Source organism: Peromyscus eremicus, chromosome 1, assembly GCF_949786415.1.
Source record: "Peromyscus eremicus chromosome 1, PerEre_H2_v1, whole genome shotgun sequence".
NCBI classification, from domain to species: Eukaryota; Metazoa; Chordata; class Mammalia; order Rodentia; family Cricetidae; genus Peromyscus; species Peromyscus eremicus.
In genome coordinates this window covers 23,378,642-23,392,657 of record NC_081416.1, presented here as the reverse complement: position 1 = coordinate 23,392,657, position 14,016 = coordinate 23,378,642, and positions in this window count along the sequence as shown.

Genomic DNA, 14,016 nt, shown 5'->3' with positions numbered 1-14,016 from the left:
TCTGGGTTACCTCACTCAGGATGATAGTTTCTAGTTCAATCCATTTGCCTGCAAACCTCATGCTGTCATTGTCTTTCTGTGCTGAGTAGTACTCTATTGTGTATATGTACCACATTTTCTTTATCTATTCTTCAGTCGAAGGGCATCTAGGTTGTTTCCATGTTCTGGCTATTACGAATAATGCTGATATGAACATAGTTGAGCATGTGTCCTTGTGGTATGATCGAGCATTCCTTGGGTATATGCCCAAGAGTGGTATAGCCGGGTCTTGAGGGAGACTGATTCCCAATTTTCTGAGAAACTGCCATACTGATTTCCAAAGTGACTGTCCAAGTTTGTAGTCCCTCCAACAGTGGAGGAATGTTCTCCTTGCTCCACACCGTCTCCAACATAAGCTATCATCAGTGTTTTTGATCTTAGCCATTCTGACAGGTGTAAGATGGTATCTCAGAGTCGTTTTGATTGACATTTCCCTGATGATTAGGAATGTTGAGCAATTCCTTAAATGTCTTTTAGCCATTAGAGATTCTTCTGTTGAGAATTCTCTGTTTAGCTCTTGTTGGAGCCCACTAGATTTCCTAGTGGCTGTTCCCAGCAGGACTGCATAAGAGGTTGATTGGACCATGGGCCTGGGACCAAGTGACTGTAACTAGCAAGGGGATGATCTTTTGCTCCACCCCTTGGCATTGTTATAAATAGACCTTTGGAATAAAGTTCTGGGCTGGTGGATAAGGATCCAGGCCCACCCGAGTCTATCCTGTGTTTTCTTTCCCCCTCTATTTCTAATTAACTCTTATTCCTCATTCCTCAAGAGTTCCTGGGGTAAATAAGTGTGGGGACTGGTCCGTCACAGATGGTGCCACGAACAGGGACCAGGGACTTGGCGAAAGGATTTTAGGGGGCATTGCGAGTGTAGGCATGCTGATAAGGAATTGAAAAATGAAGGCAATGGTATTTTATTCTCGGGTGTATAGGTAGGCAGTGAAATGCCTCAAGGCTGCAGCATTACAATTCTCTCTATAGATCTCTCTCTCTCTCCTCTCTCTCTTTTCTATCTACAAAAAACAAGGAAGGTAGAATGTAGCAATATAGTGCAGGAAAAACTTAGAAGTGTAAGGTAGTATAGAAAAAGAATTTACTTATAGAATGTAGGTTTAAATAGGTCATAGATTTAGTATAAAGTGAGTCAGAGAAATGTAGGTTTAGAATATATAGGCCTTAGATTTAAGGATATGGTGAAAAAAATAACTTAGAGTAGGTTTTCCCAACCTGGGACTCAGAAAGCAATGTCCATCGCGGACTGTGGACTTGGCAGTTCCAAAAGGCCACCAATAACAACAAGACACAGTTCCAGAGACTGCCAGCTTCAGAAAATAGCAGTCAGGGGGTCTCAGAAGCCGAAACCCTCAAGACAACAACGCCGTGCAGGTGGCAGATGCACGAGGGTCTACAAGCTTTCTACCGAAAGAAAGCCACGGTGAAAAACGAACAAGCGAAGCCACGAGAGAGGCTAACGACAAGCAGCAGTTTGCAAAGCCCTGCAGAGATGCCGTGCTGGGGGAAAGATGAGCAGTGAGGTTCTGCAAACCTTTGAGACGCTACAGGGCGAGAAAGGCGAACAGCGGAGAAAGCCTAGCATTTGTGTCGCCTCAGGAAAGATGAACAGCAAGCAGAGCAGCGGTGAACAGTGGAGACGGCAGAGACCAGCCTGCTTCCAGGACCGGAGAATGGTGTCAGTGCCAGACAAGCAGCTGAGATGCGCTGGAAAGCAGGAAGCTGTGGAGGTGAGAACCGTGCTCCAGACTGAACAGCCTGCACTCGGCGGCAGCTGCTGAGACGACTGCAGCCCGAGCTCCCAGCAGTGAGGCAGCCACGCAGCAGGACGGAGGATTCCGGGAACCGGCTTGCTGAGCACTTGGACTGTCAGTGGTGCAGGTAATGGGTTTTCCTCCCAAAGCCAGGGTTGCTGTGGGAAGGCCACAGTTTCAGGTCATGGCAGCTGAAGGAGCCTTGAACCCATGTGGCTATGAGGTAAAGGTCTCTATCTTGGGCCGGGACTGGTTACGGAAGGCTACAGACTGCAAAGCACAGCAGTAGTTGAAGGCGGAGGTTTTAGAGAAACTTGCTCGAACTGAAAAGTTTTGGTTGTGGGACTTCTATTTGGGACTGTTTGCTACAGAGTCACTCCGATTCCGACAGCTATACACAGACTTAGCTATACACAGCTGTACACAGTCTACGAGTGCTCAAAGGAATTTTTAGGAATGGTACTACTTTTTGAACTTAAAAAATAAAATGGACAGTAATGATTTTATCACAGTGGGACAGTTTGAATTTACTTATGCATATAGACTCTATCAACAGTGATGACTTATGAACTGCTTATGTAAAAATGGAACTGTTTAAATAGAGAAGTTTGGTTTTGTATTTTTTTTTAAAGAAAAGGAGGAGTGTTAATATTCCTCAGTATATTTAATTTAAAAAATATTTTTGTATTACTTGAGTGAATTATGTTATGTTTTGTATAGTTCTAAATTGTAGGTTGAGAGTAGGCTTGTAGGTTGAGAGTAGGTTTGCAGGTTGAGAGTAGGCTTGTAGAAATTATTATGTTAACCTATTGATGCACCATGGTTTGGTGAAGTTAAGAAAGTATTTAAAGCCGGGCGGTGGTGGCACACGCCTTTAATCCCAGCACTCGGGAGGCAGAGGCAGGCGGATCTCTGTGAGTTCGAGGCCAGCCTGGTCTCCAAAGTGAGTTCCAGGAAAGGCACAAAGCTACACAGAGAAACACTCGAAAAACCAAAACCAAAAAAAAAAAAAAAAAAAAAAAAAAAGAAAGTATTTAAGATGTGTACATCAGAAGTTTATCCTATGTTTTATTACCAAGAAATACTAAGAGTTTGCTTTAAGATGTAAGATTGAGAAAACTGTAACCATGCATAACAATATTTATATTAGAATTATGTTAACCTGTTTGTCTTTAAGTTTGATGTGGTTGCATCAAGAATTTTTTCTTTTAAAATATAAAGAAGAGGAACCTGTTGGAGTCTATTAAGTTTCCTAGTGGCTGTTCTCAGCAGGACTGCATAAGAGGTTGATTGGACCATGGGCCTGGGTACTAGGTGACTGTAACTAGCAAGGGGGAGGTGTTTTGCTCCACCCCTTGGCATTGTTATAAATAGACCTTTGGAATAAAGTTCTGGGCTGTTGGATAAGGATCCAGGCCCACCTGAGTCTATCCTGTGTTTTCTCTCCACTCTCTATTTCTAACTAACTCTTATTCTTCATTCCTCAAGAGTTCCTGGGGTAAATAAGTGTGGGGGCTGGTCCGCCACAGCTCTGTAGCCCATTTTTTAATTGATTGTTTGGTATTTTGATGTCTAGTTTCTTGAATTCTTTATATATTTTGGAGATCAACCCTCTGTCAGATGTGGGGTTGGTGAAAATCTTTTCCCATTCTGTAGACTGTCATTTAGTCTTATTGACCATGTCCTTTGCTCTACAAAAGCTTCTCAGTTTTAGGAGGTTCTATTTATTAATTATTGCTCTCAGTGTCTGTGCTACTGGTGTTATATTTAGGAAGTGGTCTCCTGTGCCAATTTGTTCAAGACTACTTCCTACTTTCTTTTCTATCAAGTTCAGAGTAATTGGATTTATGTTGAGGTCCTTAATCCATTTGTACTTGAGTTTTGTGCATGGTGACAGATATGGATCTATTTGCAATCTTCTACATATTGACATCCAGTTATGTGACATCCAGTTATGCCAGCACCATTTGTTGAAGATGCTTTCTTTTTTCCATTCTACAGTTTTGGCTTCTTTGTCAAAAATCAGGTGTCCATAGGTGTGTAGATTAATGTCAGTGACTTCAATTTGATTCCATTGGTCCACATGTCAGTTTTTATGCCAGTACCAAGCTGTTTTTATTACTGTAGCTCTATAGTAGAGCTGGAGGTCAGGGATGGTGCTAGCTAACAAGGAGGACCCTAAGAGGGATAAATGGATTGCCCTGTGAAGGAGAAATAGATAAGATCTTCATGAGCAAAATGGGGGTGGGGGGCAATGGAGGGTAGGAGATAGGGAATGAGAACATAAGGAAATGGGATATTTGAGCTGGAACAGGGACAGAGTGGGAGAGCAAGGAAAGAGATACCATGATAGAGGGAGATGGGAATAGGGAGAAAGAGGATGCTAGGGAAGTTCCCAGGAATCCACAAGGATGACCCCACCTTAGAGTACTAGCAATAGTGGAGAGGGTGCCTGAACTGGCTGGCCTACTCCGGTAATCAGATTGGTGAATACTCTGTCATCATAGAGCCCTCATCCAGTGACTGATGGAAGCAGATGCAGAGATTCATGGCTAGGTGCCAGGCCGAGCTCCAGGGGTCCAGTCAATGAGAGAGAGGAAGGATTCTATGAGCAAGGGACATCAAGATCATGATGGGGAAATGTACAGAGATGACCAGGCCAAACTAGTGGGAACTCATGAACTGTGGACCAATAGCTGTGGAGCCCCCATGGGACTAGACTAGGCCCTCTGCGTAGGTGAGACAGTTGTTTAACTTGAACTGTTTAGGGGGCCCACTGACAGTGGGATCAGGATCAGTCCCTGGTGCATGAGTGGGCTTTTTGGAGCCCAGTGCCTATGGTGGGACACCTTGCACAGCCTTGATGCAGGGAGGAGGGGCTTGGACCTGCCTCATACTGAATGTACCAGGTTCTGCTGACTCCCCATGGGAGACCTTGCCTTGGAGGAGGTGGGAATGGTGGATGGGTTGGGGGCGAAGACTGGGGAGCAGGAGGAGGGATGAGAGGGGGATCTGTGGTTGGTATATAAAATGAATAGAAAATTTCTTAATTAAAAAAAAAAAAGGCAGGGCTTGGCGATGCATGTTTGTAATCGTAGTGCTGAGAGGAAGAGACCGGAGGGTCCCTGGGCCTTGCTGGCTAGTTAGCCTAACTTACTTATAAGTTCCAAGACAGTCAGAGACCAGGTTTAAAATCAAAACAAAACATGGTTGATGATACTTGATGACATCTGAGATTGCCCTCTGGCTTCTACATGCAAATGAACACACACAAAAAAACTGTGCATGAACACATACTTAGAAATTCTCAGTGTTGGTGTGGTATGTAGTTCTCTTGGCAGAGTGCTGTGTGATATGTACGCATCAGGATCTGGGTTTGAGCTCCAGTGTTGCATAAAACTGAGGTGGTGGCACATACCTGCAATCTCAGCTCTTAGGAGGTAGAAAGGAGATCAGAAGCTCAAGGTCATCCTTGGCTACATAGCATAATTGAGGCCAGCCTGGGCTATATGAGACTTTGTCTCAAAAAAAGTTCTGAATTTTATCCTTTTGTTCCCAAACAAGAAAAAAATTCCTAGAAACCTTCACTACGTTCTATTTTTTTTTAACTTCTACAACATTATTTTGCACTCAGCATAGATCTGATGGCACTAAAATCATTAGCCTCACTCCATTGCTAGTCTATAGACATCTAAATTCCTTATGCATGTTGTATTCTAGTGGTGCTTTCCTTTACTTTTTCTTGAGACTTACGATATGAAAAATCATATTACCTATTAAGAACTTTCCTAATATCTTCCAGAGAAAGAAATTTCTTGGCACACACTTGCAAGATAACATGTATGTGTAGATGTACACATGCATATCTATTCATGGTCTCAGTTCTTACCAGAGGAGTTTTTTTGTCCAGTGGATGGTGGTTAACACAGAAACCCACAACTGGTCAAAATAATAAGTGACTCTGACACAAATGGGACATCTATATCACCTGTGACCATTCACTGGGTCACACCTTTTAAAAAAGTAACTCTTCCTCTCCCAGTAGCTATCAGTTGCCAATAGCTCCTTGGCTAGTGGTAAAACTTGAGCACCACCTCCCCACTTCATACTGGGAATTTGTCTGGCTTGAGATTGCACAGGTATATTGTGCATGCTGCCACAACTGCTGTAAATTAATATGTGCAGCTACCCTGCTGTGTCTGAAAAACACTGTTTTCCTGTCATTATTCACAGTCTTTTGGCTCTTACAATCTTTCCACAATCATCCCCGAATCTTGGGAGGAGGTGGGTGGGACACAAATGTCCAATTTGGTCTTTGTGTTAATCACCTTCTAACAAAAAAAGAAGCTTCTTTGACAGATGCACTAACTTACAGATATAAAGATAAATCTTTAAGAGTCAGTTTAAGAGGGCTGAAATCAATAAAATAGAAACAGAGAGCAATACAAATTACCAATGAAACAAAGAGTTGGTTCTTTGACAAACTCAGTAAGCTAGAGAAGCCTTTATCCAAACTAACTAAAAGGCAGAGACAGAATATTCAAATTAGCAAATCAGAAACGAAAAGGGGACATATCAACAGACACTGAGGAAATCTAGAGAACCATTAGGTCATACTTCAAAAAACCTGTACTCAACAAAACTGAAAAAAATCTAAAAGAAATGGACAATTCTCTTAATATACACCACTTACCAAAGTTAAATCAAGATCAGATAAACAACTGAAATAGACCTATAAACCCTAAGCAAATAGAAGCAGTCATTAAAAGTCTCCCAACCAAAAAAAGCCCAGGGCCAGATGGGTTCAGTGCAGAATTCTATCAGACTTTCAAAGAAGGGGTACTACCAAAACTCCTCAAAATATTGTGCCAAATAGGAACATTGCCAAATTCATTTCATGAAGCTACAGTTACCCTGATACCCAAACCACATGAAGACTCAACAAAGAATGTGAATTATAGATCAATTTCCCTCATGAACATTGATATAAAAGTACTCAATAAAGTACTCACAAACAAAATCCAAGAACACATCAAAAAAGATCATCCAGAACAATCAAATAAGCTTCATCTCAGAGATACAGGGATGGTTCAACATATGAAAAACTGTCAATGTAACCCACCACATAAAGAAACTGAAAGGAAAGAAAACCACATGATCATCTCATTAGATGATGAAAAAGCCTCTGACAAAATCCAACACCTCTTCATGATAAAAGTCTTGGAGAGATCAGGGAAACAAAGAACATATCTAAACATAATAAAGGCAATATACAGCAAGCCAACAGCTAACATCAAATTAAATGGAGAGAAATTTAAAGCAATTCCACTAAAATCAGAGACAAGACAAGGCTGTCCATTCTCTCCATACCTCTTCAATATAGTACTTGAAGTTTAACTAGAGCAATAAGACAAAGGAGCTCAAGGAGATATAAATTGGAAAGAAAGAAGTCAAAGTATCACTATTTGCAGATTATATGATAAGAGACCCCCAAAATTCTACCAGGGAACTCCTTCAGCTGATAAACACCTTCAGTGAAGTGGCTGGATACAAAATAATAATGATAATAATAAAAACAGTAGCCCTCCTTTATACAAATGATAAATGGGCTGAGAAAGAAATTAGGGAAACAATACCCTTCACAAGAGCCACAAATAATATAAAATATCTTGGTGTAACTCTAACCAAGCAATTGAAGACTGTATTGCAAGAACTTCAGGTCTTTGAAAAAAGAAATTGAAGAAGATATCAGAAGAATGCAGAGATCTCCCATGCTTGTGGATCAGCAGGATTAATGTAGTAAAAGTGGTTATCTTACCAAAATGACCACTATTACAATCTATAGTTTCAGCACAATTCCCATCAAAATTCTAACACAATCCTTGACAGAACTTGAAAGAACAATATTCAACTTCATATGGAAATACAAAAAAACCTCAGGATAGCTAAAACAATCCTGTACAATAAAAGAACTTCTGGAGGTATCACCAACCCTGATTTCAAGTTGTACTACAAAGCTGTAGTAATAGAAACCACCTGGTATTGGCATAAAAATAGACAGGTTGATCAATAGAACCAAATCAAAGATCCAGATTTAAATCTGCTTACCTATGGACACCTAATTTTTGATAAAGAAGCTAGAAATATACAATGAAAAAAAGAAAGCATCTTCAACAAATGGTGGTGGTCTAACTGGATATAGATCCATATCTTATCACTCTGCACAAAACTCAAGTCCAAGTGGATCAAAAACCTCAACATAACACCAGATACACTGAACCTGAGAGAAGAGGAAGTGGGGAATTGCCTTTAACACATTGGACAAGAGACAACTTCCTGAATAGAACTCCAATCATACAGGTACTAAAATCAACAATTAATAAATGGGACCTTATGAAACTGAAAACTTCTGTAAGGCAAAGGACACTGTCAATAGGACAAAATGACAGCCTACAGAATGGGAAAAGATCTTCACCAACCCTACATCTGACAGAAGGCTGATTTTCAAAATATGTAAAGAACTCAAGAAACTAGACATCAAAAAAAAACCCCCAAATAATCCAATTAAAAATGTGGTACAGATCTGAACAGAGAATTCTCAACAGAGGAATCTCAAATGGCTGAGAAACAACTAAAGAATTTTCAACATTTTCAGTCACCAGGGAAATGCAAATCAAAATGTCTCTGAGATTCCATCTTACACCTGTCAGAATGGCTAAGATCGATAACACAACTAACAGTTCATGGTGAAAAGGATGTGGAACAAGGGGAACCCTCCTCCATTGCTGGTGGGAGTGCAAACTTATACAGCCACTCTGGAAATCAATATGGTGGTTTCTCAGAAAATTGGGAATCAATATAACTCAAGACCCAGCTATATGACTCCTGGACATATACCCAAAGGATGTTCTATGATACCACAAGGACACTTGCTCTACTATGTTCATAGCAGCTTTTTTCATAATAGCCAGAAACTGGAAACAACCTAGATGTCCCTTCACCGAAGAATGGATAAAGAAAATATATACATTTGCACAATGGAGTATTACTCATCTATACTATCTAAACAATGACATAATGGAATTTGCCAGCAAATGGATAGAACTAGAAAATATTATCCTGAGTAAGGTAATCCAGACCCAGAAAGAGAAATATGTACTCACTTATAGGTGGATATTAGGTGTAAAGTAAAGGATAATCTTGCTATAATCCACAGAACCAAGGAAGCTAAGTAATAAGGAAGGCTCAGTGGAGGACACATGAATCTCATGTGAAAGGGAAATAGAATAGACATCACAGATGGATGGGGGTAAGAATCTGGATGAGGGTGTAGACATGGGTACAGGAAGGATCAGGTCAGGGGAGGATGGAGGGAGAGAGTACTGGGAAAGACAACTGGAATCAGGGGCATCTCTGGGATGAGCTAGAAACCTAGAGCAGTGAAAACTCCCAGGAATCTATAAGGATGACCCTAGATAAGACTCCTAGCAATAGGAGATACAGAGTATGAATTGGCCATCTCCTGTAACCAGGCAAGACTTCCAGTGGAGGGATCAGGACCCCAAACCAGCCACATAACCTCAGACCTACAATTTGCCCTGCCTACAAGATATGCTGGAACAAAGGTGGCGAATAAATTATGGGAGTGGCCAATCAATGACTGGTCCAGCTTGAGACACATACCATGAGGGAACCCACCCCTGACAATGCCTGGAGGTTAAGGACCCAGAGGTTTGACAGCCTAGAGACCTAGGATAGAACCAAGCATGACTGGAAAGAAAAGTTAATGAAATGATTTCTAATGATATTCTGCTATACTCATAGATCATTGCCAAGCCCAATTGTTATTAGAGAGGCTTCACCCAGCAACTGGTAGAATCAGATACAAAGACCTACAGCCAAATATTAGGCAGACCTCAGGGGAAATCCTGTGTAAGAGAGGGGAGGAAGGATTATGGGAGCCAGAGAGGCCAAGGACACTGTGGGAAAACACACAGAGTCAACTGACTTGGGCTGATGGGGGCTCAAGGAGACTGAACCAACAGAGAATTTTCCCTAGAGACCTAGGCCCTCTGCAAATGTGTTGCAGTTGTGTGGCTTGGTCTTCCTGTGGGACTCCTGGCAGAGGGAGTGGGGGCTGTCTCTGATTCTGTTGCATGCTCTTGAGACCCTTTCCTCCTGCTGGGCTGCCTTGTCCAGCCTTAATAGGAGAGGAGGTGTCTAGTCTTGCTGCAATTTGATATCCTACGGCTGGCTGATATGCATGGGAGGCCTGCAGTTTTCTGAAGGGAAGGGAGAGGGAGGGAGTGGATAGGAGTGTAGGGTCGGAGCTTCAGGGGAGAGATTAGGAGGAGAGGGAAGAGGGAGGGGGAACTGTAATCAGGCTGAGAAAAAAATTGATTGATTAATTACTAAAAAGAATATAAAAAAGAGTCAGTTTAATTCTGTATCTATTTATCATAATAATAGTAGTGGGTTCTCCCCTGTATCTATGTTCTGTCTAGCTACAGGTTCTTGTCCAGATAATAGTACCAGATACAAGGTTTCAGGTTGTGGATCTGAGCAGAAAGTAGTTATTCTCATGATATTTGTGCCACTATATATCCACTGGATATATTTTGCCAGAATGATCATCACTGTACCTTGCAGGGGTCACAGTTGGGTAAGACTGATGATTCTTTTTCTTCTTTAGAAGTGTACACAGCACCTTGGAAGTCATTATTTATTATGAAATAGGTCTAAATTGCTTGTCATCTAGAAAAACAAAGAACTCATTTTGTAACCTTTCTACCAGAGATACTTAAAATCAATTTGAAACATCAAATAAGCTCAAATCAAAGGGCATTTTATAAACTTTGGGAATATTCTGTTAGTGAGTGTCAAAGTCACAGAAGTTAGGGAAGGATTGATTTAACTCATGTGGTATGATAGCCTTTGTAACATGATGATGGATTCTGAACTGAGTTTTCAGTGGGATGTGATAAATATCTTGGGACTTACTGGTAGAACACCAGTAAGAAGGAAGAATTACCAATATTATTTCCTATTCATGATGATTTGACTAATGTTCCTTAGGAAAATCACCTTGGTTTTAGGAAATATACACTATAGTATTACAGATCTTTAGAAATAACTTGGTAATTTACTTTCCATGGTTCTGAATGTAACAATTGTCTATATAAACTAAGCTTATATCAATATGCTTATGATTGTTAAAAATGAAGCTTATATTTATATACAAAATAGTCTTTCATAAGAAGAGTTGATATTGGCAAAGGACATTTGAAAATGTGTTTAGCACCAATATTCTTTATGGTCATTTAAATGAAAACTTCATTGAAGGGCTGGAGAGATGGCTCAGATGTTAAGAGCACTGGCTACTCTTCCAGAGAATCTGGATTCAATTCCCAACACACACATGGCAGCTCACAACGGTCTGTAGCTAGAGTTCTAGGATCTGACAACCTCACACGGATATACATGCAAGCAAAACACAAATGCACATAAAATAAAAATAAATAAATCACTAAAAACCTAAAAACTTCAGTGAGATATAATTTGCTAGAATAGTTAAAATAATAATTAAAAGATTTTACTAATATGTCAATAAATTATAACAACTGGTATTCATAGTACAGTTGCAAATTAAGACAAACATTTGAATCATTCTTTGGAAAAATTTACTTAGAGTGAGTGCATACATACTTAACAGTTCTACTAATGGGTGCATGCTAAACACAAATGCTATTCATTGTAATACTCCCAAAATGCACAGGAATGTATATATTAACAATATTCAAAATAGCTTTATACTATAAATGAGTATCAGTAATAATATCACAGAAAAATTGTGGGGTAGTTATAAAGTGAATTAATATTACTTTTTCATTACTATAAGGAACTACCTGATATAGGATACTGTGGTGGTTAGCTTTGTTAACTTGCTACAACTTAGAATCGTCTGGGAAGAGAGTCTCAGTGAGGGATTGTATCTGTGGGGTTGGCCTGTGGACGTTTATGTGAGAGACTGTTTTAAATTGAGTTAATTGATAAGGGAAGACCCAGTCCACTGTGAGCGGGACCATCCTAAGGTGGGTGTTTCTTAACCATGTAAGAGTGGAGAAATTTCCTTGTTCTCCCACTCTGTTCCTGATCCAGCTGGGACCTCTTGCTTCCCTAAGCTCTCTTTCTCCCGACCCTTGCCCTTCATTACTCCCCCCCCCACACACACTCCCAGTTTGCTCATGTAGATCTCATCCATTTCTTTGTTGTTGGGTAATTCCTGTGTCTTTCTTAGGGTCCTCTTTACTAGGTAGCCTCCCTGGAGTTGTGAGTTGCAGTCTGGTTATCCTTTGCTTTACATCTAGTATTCACTTATGAGTGAGTACATACCATGTTTGTCTTTCTGAGTCTGGGTTATCTCACTCAGGATGATGTTTTCTAGTTCCATCCATTTGCCTGCAAACCTCATGATGTCATTGTTTTTCTCTGCTGAATAGTACTCCATTGTGTATATGTACCACATTTTGTTTATCCATTCTTCAGTTGAAGGGCATCTAGGTTGTTTCCAGGTTCTGGCTATTACAAATAATGCTGCTATGAACATAGTTGAGCATGTGTCCTTTTGGTACAATTGAGCATTCCTTGGCTGTATGTCCAAGAGTGGTATAGCTGGGTCTTGAGGGAGATTGATTTCCAAAGTGACTGTACAAGTTTGCATTCCCACCAACAGTGGAGGAGTGTTCCCCTTGCTCCACATTCTCTCCAACATAAGTTGTCTTCAGTGTTTTTGATCTTAGCCATTCTGACAGGTTTAAGATGGTATCTCAGAGTCATTTTGATTTGCATTTCCCTGATGACTAAGGATGTTGAGCAATTCCTTAAATGTCTTTCAGCCATTTGAGAAGACCCCATGGGAATAGAAAGAAGCAGAGAGCTAGGGAGGTCCCCAGAAATCCACAAAGATACCTCCACTATAGACTACTGGCAATGGTCAAGAGAGTTCCTGAGCTGACCTACTCTGGTGATCGATGGCCGAACACCCTAACTGTCATGATAGAACTCTCATGGAGTGACTGATGGAAGCAGATGCAGAGATCCACGGCCAAGCCCCAGGTGGAGCTCCAGGAGTCCAGTTGGCGAGAGAGAGGAGGGATTATATGAACAAGAGATATTGAGACCATGATTGGAAAAAGCACAGGGACAAATAGCCAAACTAGTGGAAACACATGAACTGTGAACCAATAGCTGAGGAGCTCGCATGGAACTGGATCAGGCCCTCTGGATAAGTGAGACAGTTGATTAGCTTGAACTGTTTAGGAGGCCCTCAGGCAGTGGAACCGGACCTGTCCTTGGTGCATGAGCTGGCTTTTTGGAACCTAGGGCCTATGCTGAGACACTTTGCTCAGCCTTGGTGTAGGGAGGAGGGGACTGGACCTGCCTCAACTGAATCTACCAGACTGGGCTGACTCCCCAGGGGAGACCTTGCCTTGGAGGGGGTGGGAATGGGGGGGGTAGAATGGGGGCTGGGAAGGCTGGGGGGTGGGAAGAGGGAGGACAGGGGAATCCGTGGCTGATATGTAAAATTCAATTAATTATAAAATAAAAATATTTTTAAAAAAAGAGTGGAGAAATTGAGCTTAGTGCACACAAGCAAGTGAGTGTGTGCATCGTCTCTCTCTGCTCTTGACTGTGAATGTGGTATGACTGCCTTGACTTACCCTCTGGGATGGACTGTAAACTGGAACTGTGTGCTGAAATAAATCCCCTCTCTCCTAAAATGCTTTTGGTCAGGGTATGTTACCACAGCAGCAGAGATGAGAACAGAGCAGCTACTTATGAAGGAAAGAGAATTTCTTTTAGCTCACAGTTAAAGAGGTTCAATGTCCAAACTACATAGCACAGGCTTGTGGTAAGGACTGCTGTAAGAAAAACATGATTGTTCTAAAGAGAATTGACTGTGGTCCGCAGCCATTAGATTTTAGGGTGATGTGAGTCAGGCAGCATATGGCTGCTTCTCTTTGCCTTGGATAAAGAATTCACCAAGCCCTGCATTCACTCAAGCAATAAGTGTTATATACTAGCCTTAACAAAACTCATTTTAACACACAGGAGCTGTAATTATTAACTAAATGCATGTTTATGTGAAAGTCATGAAATGTTGAATCATGGTTCATGGTGAACCCAGCTGAACTGAAGCCTGGATGGA